Source organism: Solenopsis invicta, chromosome 5 (assembly GCF_016802725.1).
Source record: "Solenopsis invicta isolate M01_SB chromosome 5, UNIL_Sinv_3.0, whole genome shotgun sequence".
Taxonomy (NCBI): domain Eukaryota; kingdom Metazoa; phylum Arthropoda; class Insecta; order Hymenoptera; family Formicidae; genus Solenopsis; species Solenopsis invicta.
In genome coordinates, this window is record NC_052668.1 from 6,992,221 (window position 1) to 7,019,627 (window position 27,407).

Sequence of the window (27,407 nt, forward strand, 5' to 3'; positions counted from 1 at the left end):
TGCGTTGCGATTGAGTGGGGGTAAAACGCCAGCTTTTACTCGCTGCGTGAAATTGCACCTTAAGCCACGCATTTTACTATAGAGCTACATGCCCAACTTGACACGTCTTCTTTCGTAACGGTACTATAGGTGCTAAAAATATTTTACTATTTTCTCAAGAATGTCTGAATTGTACTACAGTTTGTATGAAAATTACAATCCTACTGCCGCAACGCGCGAGCGTGTACTGCCACTCTAGTAGTATGGCATCTGATGGCATCTTTGCGCTGTGCTTCATGCCGTTTGTCGCGGGTAAAATTCTTTTTACACGTACGTCTGAGTCTTCGTGAATAACCCGCAGTGAAATAAACGTTCAGACAATGAAGTTGTTATCGTTGCGGCTTGTGAGTTAAGATAATTTACTCCGCACGTACTCCTGCGCATCGTCTCTCTCTCTCTCTCTCTCTCTCTCTCTCTCTCTCTCTCTCTCTCTCTCTCTCTCTCTCTCTCTCCCTCTCCCTCTCCCTCTCCCCTCTCCCTCTCCCTCTCCCTCTCCCTCTCCCTCTCCCTCTCCCTCTCCCTCTCCCTCTCCCTCTCCCTCTCCCTCTCCCTCTCCCTCTCCCTCTCCCTCTCCCTCTCCCTCTCCCTCTCCCTCTCCCTCTCCCTCTCCCTCTCCCTCTCCTCTCTCTCTCTCTCTCTCTCTCTCTCTCTCTCTCTCTGTCTGTCTGTCTATCTCTGTCTCTTTCCTGTCTTTCTTGTTTCTTTCGCGTCTCCATCGTGACGCGTTGTCACTCATGGTCACTCACATTCACCGTATTGTTCCCGCGCAATAGTTTGAGGTTATAATGTAGAGGCAGTAGTCAGTTCATACCACAATAGTGGGCGACCACGACAACCGTAGCGGTAGCGGTAGCGGCGGCGGCGGCGGCGACGGCAGCAGCAGCAGCAGCAGCAGCAGCAGCAGCGTCGTCGTCGTCGTCGTTAGTGCTGGTGATAATAGCTAGTGAACGACTACGACAACGGTAGCGGCAGCGGAGGACAACAAGAAGCCGCCGTATCGTCTGCGAAGACGAACTACGTTATGTAAGAAACCTATAATGAGATATCAAAAGGTTTCTTTCTCCATAGACCAGTAAACCGTTCTAATTATAATTACATTTGTAATTACTGCCAGAGGTGCTTTGTGAGCTGGTTTGTTATAACAAAATGCCACAGCTGTAAATCGTGCTGTGGATAGTTATAACCAAATGTCAGATGCATTTATTGTGTGCTGACTTTCTAATTTTTTGCCAGGGGCATTTATCGTGTACTGACTTGTTATAACAAAATGCTACAGCTGTACTTTATGCTGTAAATAGTTATAACCAAATATCGGAAGCGTTTGAACTAGCTAATTATGACATAATACTATAAGTGTTTATCATACGCATATAATTTTTATAAAACGCTGTACTTTATTGTACTTCTTCTCTTCTCTGTTTGTTATGTAACAAAAAAAATAGAGTATCTGTCTAATAGAGCTCATGTGAAAATAGAAGAGAAACGACGCTTATATGATAAATGTCGATAAAAATGTTGGTATTATCGATATTTATTATTTTTAGTTCTGCAGAGGTCCGCAGATGTCGCATTTAGTTCCACGGAGGGCCGCAGATATCGCAGGACCATTAGAGTCTATAAAGTCACTAGATTAATAAAGTACCGCAATTCATAAGACTCAATGTATAAGGATTTGGAGCCAAAATGGCGTCGGAAAGTGTAAAGAGTGCACACTTTCTTAATGTATGTATCTACACATTAAGTGCAATTATTTACCGTGAGATGCGCTAGATCTGTTGTGTTATTGTTGTACTTTGAGAAATTAAACGTTTAAAAACATGCCTAATTTTGAATAAATTAAAACCTTTAGACTGTATTGAAGTGTTTTTAAATAATTGTCGTACAGACTTTGTGCCATCATGCCACAATATTGTTGTTAAACTTATCAAAACATTTATTATAGGATGCATCCATTTTACCTTAAAAAATATATATTAACACATATAGAATACGCATATATAATATTAACGCATATTGAACACATACAGTAGTAAAAGCGTTGCAATAAAGTCATATGTGAATAAGAATCATTGTAAATAAAATTAATTTATATAGTTTATGATTTTCTTTCTTATTTAAATACATTTATACACATATGCACGTTTTAAATGTGCCGCATGTTGGAGCCAAAATGGCGGAATGATTGCGGTACTTTATAAATCTAGTGACTTTAAGAGTCTAGACTGACCTCGATTGAGTTCGCCAGTCATTTTAGCATCTCCTTAAGGCATTTAAGAGGTAATCCTTATTGTAAACATGACTTTTTTAATCAAAATAATACCTTTTATATAGAGGAGAATGGAGTAATATGTCACCCATTTTAGTGAATAACTTTGTTTATAATCAATATTTTATATTAAAACTTAAACAATTATATTTGTCAAAGTATTGTTTAACAGATTCTAAACTTGAAGTAATGAAATATTTATTACTTAGAACGTGATTTATAAAAATATGACGCATTGCATAATCGATAGAAGAAAACAAGTGGTGATAATATAGCTAGTCCAAAAATATTTTTTTTAAAATCAGTTTAGTTTAAAAAAAAGTATTTTATTAAAAAATTATATATTTTTAGACAGAATCGAAAACAATAACTTTCGAGGTAACAATAAGAAACGTTGTTATGATTAACAATACGACCTTGTGAAAAATCGTTAACGGAGTCTCGGAGTTCAGTCAATCACGATCTGTCAACGAGTTCGTTTGTTTTCTCTCTCTTCGAAATAAACATCAATTTCGTTAAAGAAAGATAGTCTTCCAAAATTCTTAACAAAAATCTTTTTTTAAAAAAGTATCGTACATATCTATCTTATATTAAAAACAAGTTTTTAAATTAAGCTATTCCAAAAAAAGATTAGATTGTCAGATACAATTAGTCAGGTATTTCATTAGACATAAGAAAACACAACAGTATTTTCCTCTAAACCCACGTAAAATCTAAACTTTTTTAAAACATGTATATTAAGACTGGTCATTAGATTAGACTAATTCATTAGATCAATTAGCAAAATGTTCGCTTTCTTATTATTGTACATATTTTTAATTAGATATTAATTATTCAAATTAAATTATAAATATAATATAAAATCGCAACTGATGATATTTAGACTACGGATGCCAGCGATGCTGCCATTATACGTAGCCTGACGTAGCCATGTCAATGACTGAAACAGTGTGAGAAGATTAGGGAACGATCTGTTTCACCCATTGAACTATACTCATACTGGAATGGGCACTGCCATATTACGTCCATAAGCAGAAAACGTGATAGAAATAGCATGATGCGAAGGGCCACCTCTCTTTTTCTAAGTGTTCTGTGCGCATGCGTTAGTATTCACCTTACATTCCTACGCAAAAGTTAATTTTCTTCTTCGTTTCCACGTATCTATCCTCGTATGCCGGTACTGCAAAACTTTCTAACGTGACTGTACTGACAAAGAGAGGTGGGCATTTGAAATGGCTCTCTCTCATCACGTTTTCTGGCGGCTAGTGCTTATTCCAGTATGAGTATAGTTCAATGGTTTCATCAGTTTTTTGTGCGCATATGTCAATCACATATAAGCCAATTGTAGGCTGTGGATGTTCTCAACGCATGCACACAAGCGACCGGTAAGAGAAAATCGTCCTACAATCTCATCACACTGAAGAACCCAATTAGCGCGGCGTTGAGCACATGCGCGCTACCTCGCTCGTTTTAATGACGTCACATGCTCTATTTTAAGTTTTGTTTGGATGATTTTAATAAACGATGTTGTTAACTCGACTCGGATTAAATTTTAAAACTTACTGCACTCAAAGCGTCTCTCTCTCTCTCCCCCTCTCCCTCTCCCGGTATTGGCTGGTTTTTTTTATATTAAAGTATATATTTTTAATTTTCTATTATTTATAATTTTTTTGATTTAAAATTTTCTTGCGTTCAAAGACTTTAGAGATACCTCATGAGAAATATTATTTTATCCCTGTTTAACATTAAATAAAAAACATAAAATGATATTTTTAACATATGATAAAAACTCTCGAAACAAAAATATAAAAATATAATGCGTAGGGCTAATGGGGAGGGTTCCGATAGCGCACATTCCGATAGCCCACCAACCAATCATTTTGACTTATCTAACCCAACCTACGGAAAATCTCTAGGCATCTGCCATTGTGAGTGGTTTGTGTGCTATCGGGATGTGCGCTATCGGGACCCGCCGGGACTAATGAGAGTGCAGCGCGGTTGATTTTGCGCGGAAATGAATAGTCATTTATAGACTGACAATCATTTAATCAATCGATATTAATCTTTGAACGTTTCAACTCTCTTTGGAGTTATCATCAGCAAAAAATTTGAATACATAAATCAGAAATTCATAAACAATCTTATCCTCTTAACGAATCAGTGCTCCAGTTATCGCTGATTTCATGTGGTTGTCACTACCGGTTTGCCGATTCCGAAAATTATTTTAACGTGATATGGGAGAAGTTTTTATCACCCTATAGTTGATGTTACGTAATAGTAACTTTAAAGAGTTGTAGATTTGAGTGACTTACCATTAAAAATCGACGACGACTCGCAAAGCCATGGATAAAGCATTTGACAATAGTAGTTATCAAACGGAATTAAGGAAGGCCGCAGTTAATACAAGATATTTCCAATCAAGCGGTTCCCCATCAATGGTCATTTAGCGTACATAAAGTAGGTCGGAGATACATTGATTCAATAAGATATAGACAAGCAACTCAAAATAAATATAAGTCATGGAGAATATAAACATAAGTACGTGATTTTGCCGTGAAGAAATGTGTCCGTTGATAGAGTTGGTCAAAAAGGATTGAGTAAATAAATTAATATATAATTATTTAAAAAATACTAAAAAGTCGGATTATAAAAATACATAGATAAATTAAATACATAAATAATTGAGTAAGTAAACAGACACGTAAAAGATTCTTACTCTAAGATCGTAATCTCTTTAACAGAGAAAGATACGCATGATAAATATTCAGTATCCAATTGTGAGTTTAAGCCATTCTTTTGCACCTGAATGTGCAACATTTCGGGCACTAGTCGCTTTCCAAGGAAACGTTCAGAATCAAGGATTTTGATGTTCTCCCATTCAAACTCATGATTAAACTTTATACGGTGTTCAGTAATTACGGAGGGGTTTCTATTGTTCCAATTAATGTTGTTGCAATGTTCTGTTATTCTTGTTTTCAGTTTCCTGCTTGGCCAACGTATGAAGCATCGCATTCTTTACAAACAATTTTGTATACAACATTTTTTATAGAACGCATTGGGAGAGTATCCTTCTGTCCTTTAATAAACCTGTTTAATTTGTTGCGACTAAAAAAGGCCGATTTTACATTTAGATACTTCGTGATGGATAGAAATTTTTTGGAAATATTGGGAATGTATGGTAATAAGAACCACGGAGTTTTTTCTCTTACAGTGGAATTATTTGTGCTCTCTGGCTTTTTGTGTGTGTTTATAAATCAGTGATTTCAACCGGCTGTTAATAATCTCAAAAATAAACTTTACAAGGTAGTCATTATGTAACAGTATATTAATGATAAGCTCGAGGTTCTTTTTATGGAATTTAGGGTTCGATAATAAGAATGCTCTGTCAACCATTCCCATAATTGTCCCTTTTTCTGTGACAGTGGGTGTACCGAAAGAAAATTAAGGTATCTACCTAAAAAAGTAGGTTTGTGATACCAGTCAAATTCTAAACATGTGTTCGCCTTGCTAATAGTAACATCTAAGAAGTTGATAGTCTCTTTCCCTATTTCCATTGTGAATTGAAGACGGGAGTAAAATGAGTTGAAGGTCGATAAGGTAAAATTAAATAAATTCTTCGGGACAGCTTTCACAATATCGTCAACATATTTGAAGTAGAACGGTAAACGTATTTCGATTTTTTTCAGGGCCTTGGTCTCCAAATCTTGCATCACTAAATCGGCTATTACAGGGGAGAGAGGAAACCCCATTGGTGTGCCGAATTTTTGTTTATAAAAGTTATTGTCAAAGGTAAAAAATGTCGAGTTAAGCACTAGTTCTACCGCTCTGTAAAAATTCGTGCTTAGGAATGTTACATTTACTTTCAAGATATTGCCATCTATTTGAGAGACTGTTCAGTGCCAATTCAACTGGGATGTTCGTGAATAGTGATGCAACGTCTAGAGAAATTAAAACGTGATCAGTATCCAACTTTTCACCCTTTAGCTTTTCGATTAGCTGGAAACTGTTCTCAACCTTGCTGAAGGCATCTGGAGTATTATCGGATATAATTTTGTGTAGATATGTTGCTAGAGCATACATATGTCTGTCAATTGAAGATATTATTATTCTCAGGGGACATCCCGGTTTGTAAATGACATTTTTATTGTTTCTGAACATCGCCTTTTAGAGTAACAATCGATTTATCGAAGAAATATTTTGATGTAAAAATTTTGTTTAAAACATTGTATTAACAAAATTCTATGTTATTGTTTAACTTTGCATAACTCGAAGTGTGTACAGCCAAATAAAAATTAAATAATAGACAAAACACTCAAGCATACATATATTCGTGTAATAATATGTTCAAGTTTAAAAACAATGAAGAAATATGTGTAATTAAGTGCTAAAATATACTTTGAAAAAGTTCAAAAGTGCTCAAAAGTAAAAGTGCCTTATAATTGTTAGTCATTGTGTATAGTCATATTAGCGCAACTAAAAAACGGTGGGCTACTAATTAAATAATTACATAAACAATTGTTAGGATTTGTTACTTAATAACGGAGACAATAAGGATAGCCATAATGTCGATAGTAGCCATAATATCCTTTTCTTCTATACGTAATGAAAATTACACTTTAAATAAGAGAAATAAAAGAAAGAAAATTATGATCAACTTGTAGTTTATTAAGTATTCGTAAACAATTTTTGCATGTATACCAAGTGTACAAGTATGAAATGTGGATTTAAAAAAAAAACACGTTAAATTCGGAAAAATGATAAAAATTAATTTACTCAAAGTATGCTCCATTGCTAGTTATACATTTTTCCCATCTTTGCGGGTAATTTGTGGATATCAAGCCAGTAAAAATTTTCCCCTTTTGCCGCAAACCATTCATTGAGCCATTTTTTCACATCTTTGTACGAACCAAAGCGCTGCTCAGCAAGTGCGTGACCCATCGAAACAAAAAAGTTGTAATCGGAAGGAACCAAGTTTGGTAAGTAAGCCGCATGGGCTAGCACTTCCCAGCCGAGTGCTTCCAACATGTCGCGAACCGGTTTTGCCGTAGGTGATGGAGCATTGTCATGGAGAAAAATGATCTTGTGTTGCCTTTTTCGATATTCTGGTCGTTTCTTGAGTAGCGAACGGTTCAAATCGATCAATTGTTATTGGTAGCGTTTGGTATTAACCGTTTCAGGCTTTAACAGCTTATAATAGATCACACCCTTCTGGTCTCACTAAACACAGAGCATCGTCTTCCTGCCAAAACGATTCGGTCTTGCGGTTGATGTGGATGGTGCGCTCGGGTCTATTTTTTGCCCTTGGGATTTTTAAAATATATTCACTTTTTATTCTCAGTAACGATACGATGCAAAAACGACTTTCTTTTGTATCGTTCGCGCAAAATTTCACATGTGTTTTCTGCCTCTCGTTCAACTTATGTGGTATCTGCCAACCTTCTAAATCTTTCCTATATCTCGTAGGCGATTGGAAACAGCTTATTGACTAACGCTCTGCGAGTTGTTTTTGTGTTTGTGAATCGTCTTCGTCCAACAATGCTTGCAATTCTATATCTTCATATCTTTTTGGTGGTTTTCCGTGTTCCTTGTCTGCAATATCGAAATCGCCACTTTTAAAACGCCGAAACCATCGTTCACACGTATCTTGCGATGGAGCATGTTCAATATAAGTTTTTCGAAGTAATCGGTATAATTTAGCAGCAATTTTCTTCAAATAAAAACAAAAAATTAACACTCCGCAAATGCTTTTTATTTGGCACAAATTTCGTCATATTGAACACAGCAAAACTATACTATGCAAACATTTTTTTCAATTTATCACTTGTGCGCGTTAACTCTTGTTGATGGCACAACAAAATGGCATATACGTTAAATCTTTATACTACATACTGCATTGGTGCACCATCTGTTGTCTCAAATCCGCATTTCACTTGTACACTATGTACCAATGTCCGGACAGCCTAAAACATGTCCAATATATGGACACAATTTATTCTATCTGATGTCCGACCACAATATCACACTTAGCTATATTAGAAATACGCAAAAAAAAATAGAAACAATGACAAAATTAGTAAACTTATTTTTATTTAAGTGTAAATAAACTGTGTAATTAGTAAAATAATTTAAATTTCTTTAACTTCGTTACTTTGTGATTTCTTTTAGTCGTCTTTACTGGAATAATTTTATATTTTTCAAATAACGTAGTCTTGGGAACAACTAAATACTGCACTTGCTTTTCTTATAAAAACTTTTCTATTTACTTTTTCCAATGTTTTACAAATATATTCTTCAAAATACTTTTTTGTTTTGATAGTTCATATAATCTGTAACGACCCGTTTTTCTTGAATAAAAAATCGCTCACGGACGTAGCTCGTCGGGAATTACCAGAACACAATCCGGGTCAAGAAAGAATCAGACGATAGTTTGAATTTAGAAAATATGTACAAGTTTATTTAGAAACAGATTTAGATAGACAGGTACAGAACATATGGAAGTAATGTAAACAAAGTAACTTGCAAGAAAATTGACCAAAAGATATTTACAAAATAAATGTAAGAGCGACACCGGTAAATTTCCGTTGTCGGTCTTATAATCTACCGGTGGCGTTTGACGTGCGGCAAGTGCACGACGGATTCATATGCCTGAAAGGCGGATTACAATTAATGTATCTGACTCGGTGCGCGGATATCAGAAAGCGCGGTTGCCGATATTCGCGCGACCGTTGTGTGTGCTTTCTAATGACGCGGTGCAAGTCTTCGGCGCGAGCTATTGTTCCGCTCAGCAAGCAGTACGCTTTTTCTACATGCGTTTTTGCAAAACTAGGTTTGCAAAACTAGGCAAAACTGCCGGTGCGGTAGCGAGGCGTGAGGGACGTACAGCTGTTTATCCCTTTAAATTTTGCGACTTTGCGGCGCGTTATTACCTTTTAGACGGGATGCAGTGGCTATGCCGAGTACGCTTGGCGGTGGCAAAGACGCTTTACCTTGTTCATCTTTAGCCACTGCAACAAGATCGGATCGGTGTTTGGATGCCTGTCGCGCAAAAATTCTTGCCAGAGCCCAAACACGCTTGAGCCTAGCTTTAGCAAGGAGAAACGAATGCGAGAGCGGTAGCCGCCGAGAACGCCCAGCAGAGACCAAGACGCTTGACCCCAAGATTACCTAGGAAGACTTCTTCGGAGACTAGTCGACTAATTTGCTATCCAAAAAATCGGCGGAGAAGAAGCGCAGCATCTCGCTACTCCGGCTTTTTTATACTCGAATCTCGAAACGTCGGAAATGTTTGGAAACGGTTTGGTTCGTTTTGGCGTTAGCATCCCCGCCACTCGAGATCGGTCGTTTGGAGAGTAAATGGAAGCGAGCAAGTACGCCGATAGCGCGTATCGATTCGAATTGGCGTGCATGCGCGGCAAAATATTCAAGGGATGCCTCAGCGCTCGCGTATGTATGTTTGAAATGTATTAAGGGCGCAAAGCGTCTACTCTTTGCCCGGCGGATGTTTGGCCGGACGTGTGACCTATGTGAACCTGGCACCCGACTTTAAGAAAAAAATTTTTTAAATATGCATTTGATTAAGCTTGGATTGTACCCGTTTGTACCACATTTCTTTACGTTTGTACCTTAAGGGGTTGAAAAATATAGAGGGTTCAAAAAATGTTAGCACCTCACATTATGATATTTGAAATCCGCAAGCAGGTGCTGTTTCGTAATCGTTTGTACCCAACTGTACCACCGCGCGTTTTGTTTGTACCCCTAAGGGGGTGATTGTACCGCAATTTCAAAATAGGAATAAGAGCAAACTTCGCCATTTTTCAAGATATTCGAAATCCGCAAGCGGATGCTGTTTCGTAATCGTTTGTACCTGATTGTACCACCGCGCGTTTCGTTTGTACCTCTAAGGGAGTGATTGTACCGCAATTTCAGAATAGGGGTAAGAGCAAACTTCGCCATTTTTCAAGATATTCGAAATCCGCAAGCGGGTGCCGTTTCGTAATAGTTTGTACCCTATTGTACGACAACTCGTTTCGTTTGTACTTTCAAGTGGGTGATTGTACCGAAATTTAAAGAAATATTTCATTATGTTAATGGTATTGATATTTAAATGTGTTATATGAGGAAGTTGCACTGAGTTTTGTAGTTCGTGCACATTATCATATTTATTTTTTATTGTGGTATTTTTTATATTTTTTTAATTTTTTTTATGTTTGTTTTTATTTATGTTTTGTTATTATGAATTTTTTTTATATTTTTGTGTATATTGAAAGTAGTATTTTAATTATTCTTTTTACTTTTTCAGTTTTCTTTTTGTATTTTTTATTTATTTTTATTATGCGTGTTGTTTTTATTGTAATGGAATATTGTAATTGATTTTTTATATATTTTTATATAAATTAGAAGTGATGTTTTTTTTATTGTGTTACGCGTTTTGACGCGTTTAATGGTTTGGTATCTCGACAGAGGTCATTATGAATTTCCCATTTTCTAGTTAGTCTTCGAATATATGCTATATAATGACCCATTGTGTTCTCATTATTTTTTCCTTCGTATTCTATTGCAGCAAGCAGTCTGTATACTGTATTATGAAATTGAATTTCATTCGGTATTTCATTTAATGTAAACTTTCCTGCCCAGTTAAATATATTAAGATTTTTTGCGAGATCTGTTGATTGTAAACATTCTATGTCTATAAACAGGAGCTGACCGCAAATAACGAAATGTTCGATGTTGTTTTCGTTACAACGAGTGCATTTTTTATTGTTGTAAGAGTATTGCTCATTCACAACGCGTTCCAAAGCATTCATATATTCTGTGTAAAATAATTTTGGGTTAATTTCTAAAATGTTGTGTTTGTCTTCTCGCGTATATCAACAGTGGAGACAGTTGATATTAATTTTGCATGAAAATTCCTTTTGTAATAAATGATTAACCATTAAATTGGAGATGTTGTAATTGCAATCTATTGTTCTACGTAGAGGCATAATGAATTTATTTAATATCAGTGCCCTCTCTTTATATATTTTTACAGATAGTCCATATTGATAATTCTTTTATGAAACGAAATGTGTCATTTTCTGTTTGCTCTAAATAAAGATGAAAACTTGCCCAGTCGTAATACGCAACCAATAGTGTTTGCGCAATAGCATCAAAAGGACGTGTATTTATTAATGACATAGGTTTCTTTTCAAGTACCACTGGGCCTAAAGTACTACCATTTTTTAGTAATGGTACAGTTTTAGAAGATTACCGGAGGACGACGAGCCAAACGACATCGAAGTTCGGAGGAAAAGTATCCGTCAGCCGTTCGGCTGTTAGTTTCTTCGGCATCCATCGGCGAATGATCGTCGACGGCAGACAACGGGCGATGGGATGGCTGTAGGTGGGGAAGCGGATTATATAAGCAGTCGCAATGCTCAACCTCGTAGTTAATAGCTAGGTTACTGTTGAACGCTATATGGAGCGATTGGCGAAAGAGTAGTGCAATAAACGATCGTGTTTACTTTTTTTTTTTTTAAAGTATCCGTGTCCGATAAGGCCGTGTTTCTCTTTACACTTTTAGCTCTTCTTTCTTTTGTCCTTTTAATACTTTTCTTGTCTTTTCTTTTTTAAAATTTGTCGTTTTTACGATTAATTGTTACTCAACATGCCGCGGAAAGCCGTAAAATATCCGAGCGAGATATTCGAGGCTCTTAAAGACTTACATATCTTGAATGATAAAGGTAAACCGTTAAATTTAACGCATTTCCGGGAGGAAGCATGCATTAAATTAGACAATTCTATGTCCAACAAATACATATTCTTATATGTATCACAGAACAGACACGATTTATTAAATAAATTATATAATTATCGTGGCATTACGATTCGTGACATTTCTACGTCAACTAACGGTAATCAGACTAATTGGTCCATGCAATCCTCAAATAACGTTTTCCCATCATTACGCACTACTATTCGTTTATCATATGAAACATGGATAAAAATAGCACCAGTGGATGTTGAATATAAAAATCGTTCTTACAAAATTTTTAATAAAGGCTGGGCAGATGTAATTGCTGCAGAAATATGAAATGCCTTAAAGATTTCCTGTTGTTTTTCATTCAAAAATGCAAAAGTTAATGATAATATTGGTGAACTATTTCTTAAATTATGGGGAAAGTGTTCCGAATGCGGATCGATTATTAATGCGTACAGTACTGAGAAACCAACAAAAAATAGTTTGGATATTTATGTATCGACTAGTGATACTACGGGCGTGAAACATACAAAAAAACGACAATTACGTGGTGCTAATAGAGCATGCGTTGTAAAAGAATTATGTGCATCATCAACATATGCATGGAGAAGAAAAAAAGCAAATGAAATAATGACATTTGGAGAGGTAGAACCAGCGCATTTGTACAATGAAAATGTCTTACGTAAAGTTAAACAGTTAGAAAATGATCGAGAGTTAGGACTAAGTAATATTTCCGATCCAATTCTATCTATTGTTGAATTAAAATATAAAGCCGAATTCGCCAGTTTTATAAGAGAAATAGGCATAGATAAACTTTTTGTTATGTACTGGAGCAATGAACAAATATTCTTATACAGACAGTTTAATAAACAACAAAATAAAACAGATACTTTAAGTATAGATGCAACTCGTTCATTAATAAAATCTATTAAAAGGCCAGATGGTTCGTCACATACAATATTTTTGTATCAAATCGTAGCTCCTTTTAATGGTAGAATACTTCCAGTGTGTCAAATGATTTCAGAAAAACATGATACCAACATGTTTTCTTTCTAGTTACGAGAATGGTTGCGTACACCTGTTCCTTATCCTTCTGAAATTGTCACTGACTATTCTCTCGCGTTATTAAATGCAATTAGTCTTGCATTAGTCTTGCAATTCTTGCACAACGATGTAAATTTAAGTACATACGTCGATCAATGTATGAAATTTTTAGAAGATTCTGACTGTGTACAGAAACCAAAATATATCATAAGCATTGACATTGCACATCTAATAAAATTAGTTTGTCGATGGAAATGCTTTGAAAATAAACATACGCGAATTAAAGATTTTTACGTACGTTGCGTTGGTCTTTTAACAAAATGTACAGATATTGATAAATTTCGCCAAATTTGTCATGATCTCTTAATCACAAGTATTTTCGGCACCGTAAATATAATTAGTGAGGAAAAAAATAATTGTTTTAGTGCACAACAAAGATTAATTCAATTAATTAAGGGCGGCAAATTCTTATACGATACTGATTGTGAAAAAAATTCTTGTAATGATAATTTTATGATTGAAATAAATAACAATAAATGCGGTACAAAAGTAATGAACTTTTTGTAGCGCATTCAATCAGAAATTGAAACAAGTAGTACTGAAGGAGAAAGGCCAAATCCATATTGGTGTCCTGAATTCGCTAACAATTTACTTAAAATTGCGAAACATTTTCTTTTATGGACAGAACTAATGTCGGCACAAACAGCATCTTCTGCCTGCAGAGAAAAATATTTCAGAGAATTAAAACAATTTATTTTTAAAAATAAATGCATACATGCTGATAAACTTATGGTTACGCACATTAGAACACTTACAGGTGCCATAAAAATATTACACGCTACTGATTCACAGACTGAACATAATAATACTGAAAATTCTGACAAAATCAATTCAAATGAATTTATATCTCCTATTTTATGTAATATCACAACCGATAATGACGATTGCAATATCATAACTATTTCAGCTGCAAGTTCGAGAAAATCAGACATATCTTCAATCAATCAGGACAAAAAAAGTGTAACAATTGCTGACGTTTTACCTATCGATAACAAAGATATTGACCTAGAGGACATATCTAACACGAATATTATAACTACTGATGAATGTACTAACTTAACAAGTCACACTTACCTAAATGAAAAAGAAAATTGGAGAGGGAAAAACAAACGTCCTAAGAACCGTGGCAAGTATTTAACTATTTATCCACATATTGAAAGCATTCATAAAAAACCAAAATTTACTAAAACTGTACCATTACTAAAAAATGGTAGTACTTTAGGCCAAGTGATACTTGAAAAGAAACCTATGTCATTAATAAATACACGTCCTTTCGATGCTATTGCGCAAACACTATTGGTTGCGTATTACGACTGGGCAAGTTTTCATCTTTATTTAGAACAAACAGAAAACGACATATTTCGTTTCATAAAAGAATTATCAATATATGGACCATCTGTAAAAATATATTGTTATGCTCGACCAAACGAGCACACAAAAACACTCGCGTGAGCACACAGCACGAAATAAGTACACTCTCTCTTTTGTATAAAAGAACTCTGACTTTAATTAAGTAATTATATACAATTTACTGGAAGCGGAATTATCTAAATGTCGCTTGACAGTTACGCGTCCAGAACAGAACAAAAGCCGGCCGTGCTTCTTTTTTCCGATCGATAGATCTTCCTTCGGCCAGCTTCTCAAGCTCGGCCGAACGGGCACAACAATATAAAGAGAGGGTACTGAAGATATATTAAATAAATTCATTACGCCTCTACGTGGAACAATAGATTGCAATTACAACATCTCCAATTGGTTAATCATTTATTACAAAACGAATTTTCATGCAAAATTAATATCAACTGTCTCCACTATCGATATACGCGAGAAGACAAATACAACATTTTAGAAATCAACCCAAAATTATTTTACACAGAGTATATGAATGCTTTGGAATGCGTTGTGAATGAGCAATACACTTACAACAATAAAAAATGCACTCGTTGTAACGAAAACAACATCGAACATTTCGTTATTTGCGGTCAGCTCCTGTTTATAGACATAGAATGTTTACTATCAACAGATCTCGCAAAAAATCTTAATATATTTAACTGGACAGGAAAGTTTACATTAAATGAAATACTGAGTGAAATTCAATTTCATAATACAGTATACAGACTGCTTGCTGCAGTAGAATACGAAGGAAAAAATAATGAGAACACAATGGGTCATTATATAGCACATATTCGAAGACTAACTAGAAAATGGGAAATTCATAATGACTTCTGTCGAGATACCAATTAAACGAGTTAAAACGCGTAACACAACAGAAAAAAAAGCATATCACTTCTAATTTGTATAAAAATATAAAAAAAATCAATTACAATATTCCAATAAAAACAATACGCATAATAAAAATAAATAAAAAATACAAAAATAAAACTGAAAAAGTAAAAAAAATAATTAAAATACTACTTTCAATATACACAAAAATATAAAAAAAATTTATAATAACAAAACATAAATAAAAACAGACATAAAAAAAAATTAAAAAAATATAAAAAATACCACAATAAAAAATAATATGATAATATGCACGAACTACAAAACTCAGTGCAACTTCCTCATATAACACATTTAAATATCAATACCATTAACATAATGAAATATTTCTTTAAATTTTGGTACAATCACCCACTTGAAAATACAAACGAAACAAGTGTTGGTACAATAGGGTACAAACGATTACGAAACAGCACCCGCTTGCGGATTTCGAATATCTTGAAAAATGGCGAAGCTTGCTCTTACCCCTATTTTGAAATTGCGGTACAATCACCCCCTTAGGGGTACAAACGAAACGCGCGGTGGTACAGTCGGGTACAAACTATTACAAAACAGCACCCGCCTGCGGATTTCAAATATCATAATGTGGGGTGCTAACATTTTTTGAACCCTCTATATTTTTCAACCCCTTGAGGTACAAACGAAAAGAAATGTGGTACAAACGGATACAATCCAAGCTTAATTAAATGCATATTTTAAAACATTTTTTTCTTAAAGTCGGGTGCCAGGTTCACATAGGTGGACGTGTATGGACAATGGCCGATCCGCAGTGGGGAGTAAATTCCAGTTGCGCACAGACCCGATTGGACACCACCAATCACGTAATCTAATCTAACCCAACCAACGGAAATACTCTAGGCACCGGCTGCTATGATTCGTGGTGTCCAAACGGGTCTGTGCGCAACTAGGACACTTCCGCGGAGGGTGGCAGAAAGGTGATTTGTTATAAATTTATAAATTATAATTTTTGAGTAAATTCTAATTAGTTATATTTAAATATTAATAAAATACTTGAAACTTCTTGAATGAATTAATAGTACAACAGTATAACAAATATTGATCTCTAATAATATAATTTTATATTTTCCGGGTAAGAAAATTTTAGATATGCAAATTATTATCGATATTATTAAATTAATTTTTAATTTAGTTACGCTCCATTTTTAAGAAATATATTTGATATCAAAAGTAGCAGCGCGTAGTAATAATATATTTTACATGTTTCAATTCAATATGAATTTTAACATATAAAACATATTATTGTAGCCTCAAGATCTTGCTATAACCATCTTAGTCTATTGTATATTTAATAATCTTTATCCTATCTGAAGAAGTGCATTGCATCGATACTTGATTTCTCGAAATGTATTGTTGTCGCTTTTCCGATGTACTGGTTTTCATTCAGTGAACGGTTACCTTCGCGGACATCGCATTCTTTAATTATGTGTATTCAGAGGTTAATAGTGTAATATTAAATTTGTAATTTTTATACAAATAACAAAATTCTATAATAATAAAAGCGGAGTTTCGTTTCCTGTAGCGATAGTGACAGTTGTGTGTGTGGAAGGTGTATATGATGAAAGGGTAATTTACGGATTACAGGAGTGCTGTATTAAAGTGCAAGACAGTCAGAGGAAAGGGAAGTAACAGATGGAGTTGGGAGAATAAGGGATAGAGCACGGGCATGAAGAACAGAGATCAGGAGGCCGAACTAAGCTTTTAGAAATGCGACCAAAATCAGATTTTTGAAGTGATATTGGTGATCCTTGATAGGTGGCGTTCGAATCGCTAAACTCCTCAAAAATTGACATAGTTAAGAATATAAGCAGTTATTCTTTGACAGTAATAAGAAGACGTATATTGTCATTGCTGTTTGCCAAAATAATAAAAAATTTTTATGTATAATTTCTCATATTTGTTAATTAAACAGAAATTTGCCCTAGAATATTTTTGTTGTTATAGAAGTATTAAATACTTGAAGTGAATTAATCTTGTAAGTATTAATTTTATATTGATGTAAATACAAACCGTTCGAGGAAATTTAAACATTGTTTTATTCTTCCAACCATGTAATTTAGTTATTTTTTTGCTTGCATTTCCTGATTTGCAATAAGGAAACGAGCACACACGCGTCATTTTTGTGATTTCAAATTATCATTATCATCACTATCACGCAAACTATGTACATGAGGACAATGTTCTGGAACGGAAGCAATATCTCGATTAACATTTTGAACTAATTCAGATGATGAATTTGAATTCATAATCTGACGCATCGTCCATATAAGTTCATCCTCCTGATCTCCATTCTTTATAGGCAGGAATAAGAGAATAGAAAGACACATGAGAAAGTAGGGATTTGGAGGTTAGACGGATAGGAGGAAGAGCAGGTCACGAACGGTGGGGAGTATAGAGAATAGAGAGGAATCAGGAAAGAAGGCGAAAGCAGCTACGCTTGGGGACAGAATCCGATAGCGTACGGTGCGATAGTCCACCAACCAATCATCTTGACTATGTAACACAACCAACGGAAAAACTCTAGGCATTGACCGCTGTGAGTGATGGTGTGCTATCGGGATCCACCCGACGCCGAAGGGTAGATGCGCACGTAAAGGCCAATTCCTCCTCCGTCCCTTCCCACTCGATCAAGTCTCACGAGGCGATACCCCCTGAAGATCGACGAGAGCGTCGGGAATGTGAGGCTTGAGTCATGTTTCAGATAAGGCAATAATGTCGAAAAATTCTTTGAGGAAATACTCGGAGAATTCGCTGAAGTGGAGGAGGAAGAACTGACAGTTCACTTGACAAACTGAAGGTCTGAGTTTAGCGTAGCCGTGAGATACGCGCGTAGGGCGTTACTTATCACGCAGAATAAGCCTAGTGTTTCTGGGAACAGCGCCGAGATCGGCACGCGACGCGCAAGTCGAGGAAAGTCCAAGTCTCGCTGATTCCCCGGCCGGAAGGCCCGAGGCACAGGCGGAGCCCGAGGCGACCCCCTCTCCAAGCGTGGAAAGGGTCCTGCCACGAGCTACCCCCGAAACGACGGACCAAAGTCTGGGTGGAAAGCGGGGCACCGGAGATTAACGCGCGCAGGTGATCCCTCCTCCAAAAACAGACAGGCGAGATCCCCGGCTGATGCCTAACAAAAACCAATCTATTGCGTACCCAGGCATGCTGCAAGTGTCCATTCCTCACCGCTCTTCTCGCATCACCAAGCACAGAGCGTGTTGCGGCCGGAAGCCTCTCATTCACCTCGATGACGCCAGCAGCCAGACCAAGAACCTTGGAACCGTCCAAAGCGCCCTTTATACGCTTCCTAGCGATCCATTTATTATGGGCGCCATTGGAGGTAAGTTTGACAGCAATAGGGCGAGGCCGGTTGCACGTATGCGGTAGCAGCTCACGATGTCGTTTCGAGCAGACGCAATGCCGATAGAGAGACCAATGTTGGTTGTAATCTCACGAAGACTCTCAAAGGAAGTCTCCTTCGCTCCGAAGACTGAGTTCTGAGGCCTGCGCGCTCAAAAATCTTCAACCGCTTTTCAAGTTGGTCAAGACCACAAGGTGCAGCACTGGTACTGCGTTCAAGGACACTAATCCGCTTGTCAAGCCTAACGTGTTGATCTCTAAGCTCGTTAATAGAGGCCGACAACGATGCAGTGGTTGCAGTGAGCTGTTTCTCAAAGGCAGGGAGCTACGGCTTTATGGAGGAAAGATCACGCAGCTGCTCCTTGATATCGAAAAGATCCTGTTATTGCGCCTCAATACCTGATCGTTTGGCAAGGAATGTAGTGCCAATATCTCCTGACCCGCCGAGTCCAAGGCAGGAGGTCGCTAGACGCAGAATAGAGAGTGGTTGTGGCAGGATCAGCAACCGGAGAAAGAGGCACACGTCTGGAGGCGTGTTGCAGCCTAGCAGGCGATTAGAGATTCAGCCGTCAAGTTTTTGAAGGCCTAGGACCGGCGAGAGAAACATAGCATTCGTCGTGATAGAAATGCTTAGTAGAGCAGTCACATTGAAGCGAGTGCGCGGCGGAGATAAATTTCTTGCAGCCAGAACAAGCAAAAAACATTGTGAGGAAAAAAAATATATATAGAATATATAGAAATTGAGACTATAGCTAATCACCGCGATATAACAGGTGGTGCCCTATTTGAATGTGTTTAAAAACGGTCTCAAATCGTGAGTTTTTGGAACGCTAAAATAAGCACCAGCGCACCGCTGTACACGTGCCCAGGCCGAGCCTGCGTCTGAGAGGAAGCATCTATTTGAACACAGTACAATAGGACGCAGCTAATCACAGCGGCTGGTGCCTAGTAATTTTCTTCTGTTCAAGTGCTGTGAGTGGTTTGCGTCCAATTGTACTGTGTCCAAATGGATGTTTTCCGCGTCTAAGAGCGCAGGCGCGTCGTTTGATAGCAATGTAATCCTCTTGGGAAAACACTGAAGTGTGCAGCGAAAAACAAGAAAAACTCTTGCAATACTGCAAGAGGAGTACTCACGGATTCATAGAACGCGTCAAGACTGATTGCTTTCAGATTTGGAAAATAAGGGCTCCAAAGGGCAGAAACCAGCAAAAAATGAACTGAAAACACAAAGCTCACACAGACACGTCTACAAGGTACTTAGTCAGAGAAAGACAGACAGAGAGAGAGAGAGAGAGAGAGAGAGGTGCCTTCTGAGCTCATGCTTATTCACGTTGCTGTTAACCAATTTAGATGAGGAGTTAAAGAAAAAAGGATGAGGAGAAGTAAAAGTAAAGGGAAAAAAAGTATATTCGCTGACATATGCGGATGATGCGGCAATAGTAGCAGCAGAGGAAGTAGGTATGAAAGGGATGATAAAAACGCTGGAAAGATGTGTAGAACGGAAAGCATTAGAGGTTAACATGGAGCAGAAAAAAATAATAAAGTGTAGAAGGAGAGTGGGGGACAGAAGAAGATGGCGTAGAAATGGAAATAAAAAAAAAATAAAAGAGGTAAAAACTATAAATACTTGGGGTACGTAATGATGGTAAATGGAGGTCAGAAAGAACATGTAAAAGAAAAAATTGACAAAGGAGCTATAGTGATGAGAGAAGGGGAAAAGAAAAAAATAGGTTTGAAAAGGATTGGTCAAAAAAGACATGATTATTTGATAGATTAGCATGGACAGTAATCAGTTACGGAAAGGAGATTTGGAGTTAGAAAGAAAAGGAAGGGGTGGAGAAGATACAGGACAGGTATTTGAAGTAGGTTACAGGGGTCTGGAAGTACATACCGAGGTACGTGGTGAGGAAGGAAATACAGAGCAAAATATTGAGGGGGAAGGTAGGAATGAGGGCGTGGAATAACAAAAAGAAACTGAGAAAAGGAGGAAAACTGACAAGGTTATGTTGGGAAGAGATGAGAGATAAAGCAAAGGAAGGAAGGGTGATGGGATAGGAGGAGAAAAGAAGAGATTTTTACAAGGAGAAAAATCAGAGCATAAAGGAAATTTAAAAGATGAGAGAAGAAGGAGAGTTGAGGGGGAAAGAGATAGTGGCAAGAGAGCGGAGGTGGCAGGAAGAGAAAAAGTGGGACAAAATTAGAGACTCCAGATTTAACAAATGGTATTGTAAGGTGAAGGAAAAGAGAGTGCCAGAATACTTGAAGGAGGGATGGAAGGAGAAAAAATGATATAAAGTGGCGAAGTTTAGGTTTAGGTTGGGAGACGGTATGAGAAGAAGTACACATTGGGAGGGAAATGAGGAATGGAAATGTAGGATATGTGAAGGGGGAAAGAAAATTTGGGAGCATGTGGAAAAAGTATACAGACTGCGGGGTAGAAAAGGTAGGAGATGATGGATAAGGTCTTGGGAGGAGTGTCTGGAAGGAGAGGTTTGGATGAAGAGATTGGAAGAGATGAGGGAGGAAGGAGGGTGGCTGGGAATAAATAAGAGAATGGAAGGAAGGAAGGAAAATGCGACGGAGACGGAGGTTTAAAGGATGAGTGTGGTCTTTCTCTCTCTCTCTCTCTCTCTCTCTCTCTCTCTCTCTCTCTCTCTCTCTCTCTCTCTCTCTCTCTCTCTCTCTCTCTCTCTCTCTCTCTCTTTCTTATGCAATGAAAAAGAATACGAGGAATAAGAGGTTCATTAAATTTGTAAGCGGAGCATAGGTCCGCAGTATACCTCGCAAAGAAATAAAGCACCTTAATATTGTAATAAAAAGAAAAACAAATATAATAATAAAAGCTTTGTAGCGCACGCCTGTCTTGTCTAGTTATTATATAATCAAGCTGTCAAACATGTTGATGGACATTGGGACCTAACTTTAACTAGTACCAATAACCGGACATTAAAATATTTATATATAAAATTAATTGAAATAAAGAAATAATATAGAATATATTCAAAGGATCATTTTTAAGTGAAATATCAAAATATTCTTTCAAAAGTTATTTAAGAGAATTTTCTTTCTGTGTTATAAAAATTATTTACCTTTAGAAAAATGATTAAGAATTAAAATCTATCATCTTATATAATAAATTTCAATTCATTCTATTAATTATTATTTAAATAATTGTATTACACAACGACTCTAAACTTTTAAGGGATAGTTACCAAATACGTACAATGCATGCTATTTTTTTATATATTTTGCATTTGATGCTGTTTTCTAAATTAAAGTTTAAAATTGTATTAAGGTAAGTCAAATGAAAACAAGATAGACTGTATACGTCACGTTATACGGTCTGTCTCGTTTTCATTTGACTCACCCTAATAGCTCAATGTTTCAGTCGTCTATTGTTACATGTTAAACCTTTCAGTAATAACAAATTTGTTTGTTATAATTCTTTCTGTAATTAATATGCTACAAAAAATATGATTTAAAAAACCGGTCAGCATATTTAAAATCTCTTAAATTGTATCGTCACCGAAAATACCGAATTTATAAATTAAAGTAATTAAAAATATAAGAAAACAGACTAATATTTATTTTATTAATAATTTATCGAAAAAGAGAACAAATATTCAATAATTAATAGATAACAAATGAATAATTAAGAAATAAAACTAATTTAAATTTATTTTTGTAATTGATATATTTTTATTCATAGGAATTAGTAGTTATGCTATTATCACTTATCAATTGCAAATTAATATCATTTCTTTATAGGGAAATTATATGATACCAATAAGAAAACGTGAAAAAGCTTACTGTTTTAATTTTATAAAAATATTGATTTAATTTTTAAAATAATTGCAAATATGTACATAAAATAATTGTAAAATATTTTACATCAGACTTTCTGTTATAAAAGAATTAATAAAATTGCATAATTACGTTATTATAAGCTATATAAGTTGGTGAAAAATACACATCAAATGTGTCTAATCTAAAATGCTAATAGCATGCATAAAACAAAATAAAACTTGTTAATAACAAATTAAAATCAATATTAGGTCGAAATAACGAGCAAGTTTTACTTTAATTGATCTAAAATTCTTTACTTCATGAATTTTGAAGTTTAAATAAATATATAAATATTTCTTATGGGACATGTTTCGACCTTACTTAGCCCTCTTCAAAGCCGTTTAGTATCAAAAAATTTGCATGAAGTTATAAATACCGTACGTTACGAAACTTGCTAAATTGTGGTCTATATTATTTGTTCTTTTTTTACTCCCTATTCATGCTACTAAATCAAGAAGCTTGGTCAAGCGTCGCGCCAAAGTAGACGCGCCAGCGAGAGACCGACCTTTTTTACGCGAGTCAGTGAGTTCAAGCATAACGAGATTATCAGATCTAAGCAACGGCTAAATCAATCAAGTTCAAAGTCGTCTCAATCGATAGCTTGAGAAAAATTGCATATATAAAAATGTTTTTATTTTTTCTCTCCGTGCCTTATGAGCGGAGATATCGCGATGCAAAGTCCAAATCCTGACGTTTCATTCATTAAGAAAGGTCATTCTCATCATTCTCATCGTCGTCGTCGCTCTCAGGAAATCCCCTTTTCACATTTTCGACACGGAGTGGCGCTGGCATATATTAGTTAGCCGTATGCGACTTGTGTGGTGTACTTGTGGTGTATGTGGTGTAGTATAGTACTTCTTGATCTTGATCATTATGGCCGCAGTGACAGGTTTTCTAATCTAACCTGAATATTTATCAAGAGGTTTAGTCTCAATCGTCAATAATAGTTTTGGTTCGCAGGGCAGTGCGGCACTTTTTTTACCAGAGTCGTCCGTTTCGTGTAATATCATATAAGTTGTGACAGGTTTTCTAAATATATATTATTTATAGTATTCGTCATTTGTCAACAATAATCTCGGTTCACGGAGCAGTGCGACACTTTTTCTATCAGAATCGTCCGTTTCGTGTAAAAACGCGTTAAAATTAATTAAGCCTATTCAATATCGAAAGTCGAAGTAAGTTATACATCGATCATCAATATAAACAGAATGTTAGTGTTGTTAGGATGTTTCATATAGTTAAATATATTTTTTCTTTTACAATTTTTTTTTTTCATTATCATCCATTATCCAAATCTGTATTTTATGTTATTTTGTTAATAATAATGTTATTTTGTTAATAATAATGTTTTTAGATATACTAGAAATTAGATGAGAAACAAGGTGGCAGTTTTTGACTGGGTATATAACATGATGTTACATGGTTACATCTGGAAACTTTGCTGTAGTGCAGGATTGGGTTTATGTATAGTACGTATATACAACAATCAGGAAATATTATGCTTGTCAGTGGATCAAAGAATGGTCACATGGCTTGGTTGGATATATTCATAGGCAAGCTAATTGATCGTTATAACTCTAATTTGGAAAGAATATCTGTGAGTTTTGTAAAATTATGTTTATTTTTGATTAGTCAGGCTATATCTCAGATATTTCAGACTAGCAATTGTTAATTTATACTAGGTGATGATCCAGAATTCAAGTAACACAGTATTAAGCATAGGAAACTCAAAAGGAATAGTATCTATCTTCAAACTCTTATATACCATTGACGAAAATGCTGTGCCATCCTCAGTCGATTATGGCATGCACTATTCATGCATGTGGGACGTACATGGCAACCAGTTTTATAGATAAAACTGTGAAAATATGGGACATTGGACAATTAGCTGGATCAGTGAACAACTTTTATTCATCTTTGTTTGCATTCGCTGTGTGATAAGTGTAATATTTATATTAAGTTATTTTTACATCGGAGAAACTGCTGGAAATTTCAAGCCATATTTACGACACAGAACTGCTTGCAATGTAAATTACGTAAGATTTTGTCCATTTGAAGATGTATTTGAAGATGTAATGGAAATTTCTACGGTGAAATTAATTTTGGTCACTTTTGGTGCCACGAAGTGCAGAAGCAAACTATATAATGCACACGAGATTAATCCATTCCAGACTAAGAGTCAGAAACGAGAGACGGAAGTAAAGGCACTTTTGGAGAAAATACAACAGGAATTTTCATTAATTTTGACTCAACTGAAATACTCGAAGTTGCTGTATCTAGATATAAGGAGATAGTGGAAGCAAAAAAGAAGCCTTTGGTAAGTAATAATAAAAACATTTTAAATTCCAACTATTTTGTAATTGTATGATTATAATATAATTAACAATATTCTTTTTAGTATCAGTATTAAAATTGGACATTGTTCTAAAGTGACAACAGAAGACCTCTAATTTGAAAATTGAAAAAATTATGAAATTTTTGCAGTACATAGAGGCAGGATCGGGAACGTTACTTCTATTGTACATTTATAAGTAACGACAAAAGTAACAATAAAATTTGTGGCTATTACTATTACAAACAGAATAATAGTTTTAAATGATGAAAATAAGATTTGTATATTACTTTGTTAATATGTGTTATAATACTTGATGCTGCATATCAGACGCAAGCACGCACGCACGCACGCACGCACGCACGCACGCACGCACGCACGCACGCACGCACGCACGCACGCACGCACGCACGCACGCGTATATTTCTTTTTTAAGTATTAGCAATGCTTCTCTAGAAATTACAGAAGACTTATTATATGGGCCTGGAGTCGCTGATTTAAATAGAATAGTATTACATTAGCAATGCTTGTATTCTATCTAGATTACAGAAGACTTATTAGATGTTCAAAAAGTCCTGCTCCCTTAAGATGATACTTAAAATAATCTTAAATATAAGAAGGGGCTATATACTTTTAATTGCATATACACATTTATTGAATTATATTTATTTAGTTATAATAAAACATTACAAAGTAAAACATTACAATATTTATTTAGTTTTAGTAAAACATTACATTACAAAGTAAAACATTACATTATTTATTTAGTTTTAAACATTAGAGATAAAATGGTCTGCTATTTCATCTAAGATTTTTTGAGAGAAACGGTCGAGAAGTTTTTCTGCTTCTAGATAATTAAGAGGAGGAAAAGGAAATGTTGATCGGGAGGAGGAAGAAGGAGGGCAAAGGACAGTTTCTTTGATTTGATCAGGATATGTAAAAGCCGGTGAGAAAGGGGTTTCTGCTAAATTTCGCGGGGGTGAATCAAGGGAGTGATAAAAGAAATTGGATAGAAGGAGGGGAATCTGTTAAAGGAGGAAATGATTCGCAAAGGTATGTGAGAGGTTCTGCGGCGGTGTCAAAGGAAAAGGAGGAGTATGAACGGAATGATGCAGAAAATCGGTCGGGAGTAGGCTCTATATACGATACTGGGGAGTAAGAAAATGAAAGAGGGGGAGGAGAGCTAGATTCTTCAACTAATTGTAAACGTTTAATTGGTCGTTTGTGCGCTCGGATGTTCCGTCGATTTCAGCGGCGTTTCGTTGTCGGTCGCGATTTATTTTGTTGACGTGGTGGAGTAGTTTGCTTGCCCACTAGAATTATTTATTGTGTCGGTTTGAAATATTACGAATTAAAAATTGTACCCTCATAATTATTAAAAGTAAAGCCCCCCTTTTCTCTCTTTTATATTAGCATCGAGTTGAAATAGGAATTGAATGAAATAAACTTTAAACAAATAATTATTAAAATAATTATTTTAAAAAGGATAGATAATTGGTAATAAGCGACGCGTCTCCTTCCAAGAGATCAATGAGAGAGAAAGGTACACTTATTCACACAAATAACGTAAAGTAAGAGGGTGGTCAGGTCATATACTATTTGTTGCTCAAAATCGGATCACAAGATCGGTACGCAGCAGGAGAGCTGTTGGATCTCGATGTAGACAGTGAACGGCTGGTTGGATTTGGTTGCAGGGTGCTATGCGGCTTACAATTGAGATTTTTCAAAGTTTGAATGGAATTATATAAATTTATGAACAGCCGAAATCTAAGTCCAATTTGAAACTTTAAATGAATTTGAAGAATGACTTAAAGAATGACGCAAAGAATGATTTTAAAATTGACGCTCCATGCCCTGTGCGGGCGTTTTTAGAAAAAGTGGGCGGACCAGATGATTTTCGGTCCCCCATTGGTTCAACCAAATCCAATCGAAATGTTTCTAATTTGTTTATTGCGTCTTTTTTGTCTTGTGATTGGTCAAGCAGTGTCAGGACCGTAGAAAAATAGGGTGAGATTCTCTGGGTTTCCCATATTTGGTCTTGGCGGTTTATTCCGCCTATCTCATAAACTAGACTTATTTACCGGATAGAGCATGTTGGTCGCCCAATTTATTATCTTGCGAGCCGCGAGTGTTTGGTCTAGTGTAACCGACATCCGATCATTTCATACTTCTCAATGCTCTTGCTGACCGATGTTCGGCATGGGCCTGTTTATTTTATATTTTCCGGTACAAGCCTTCTGCGGTCGAGTTGCCTCAGATAATAGAGACTCTGTACTGACACCATAAGTGAAGGAAAAGAATCGCGGACGTAACAATGGCATAAGAATTATGCGTTTGCTCTTTATGCCAAATAGGTCCGGCGTATTCTTTTGGTCGTGGGTGTGGAAATTCTTGATGACCGGAGTGGGAGAAGCGGTTATTAAAATTTCCAA

General features: G+C 35.9%; 1 protein-coding gene across 11 annotated transcripts in view; it reads right to left on the minus strand.

The window, feature by feature from the left end:
- Positions 1–27,407, minus strand: part of LOC105199486 (bone morphogenetic protein 1) — an 899,375-nt gene that overhangs the window by 842,064 nt on the left and 29,904 nt on the right. For 2 of the 11 annotated variants that reach the window (XM_039450092.1, XM_039450090.1), the window contains exon 2: positions 851–1,071. The exons of the other annotated variants lie outside the window; for them this stretch is intronic. The gene's annotated coding sequence lies outside the window, so the exon portion shown is untranslated. The remainder of the gene's footprint in view (positions 1–850; positions 1,072–27,407) is intronic. 11 annotated transcript variants of the gene reach the window in all.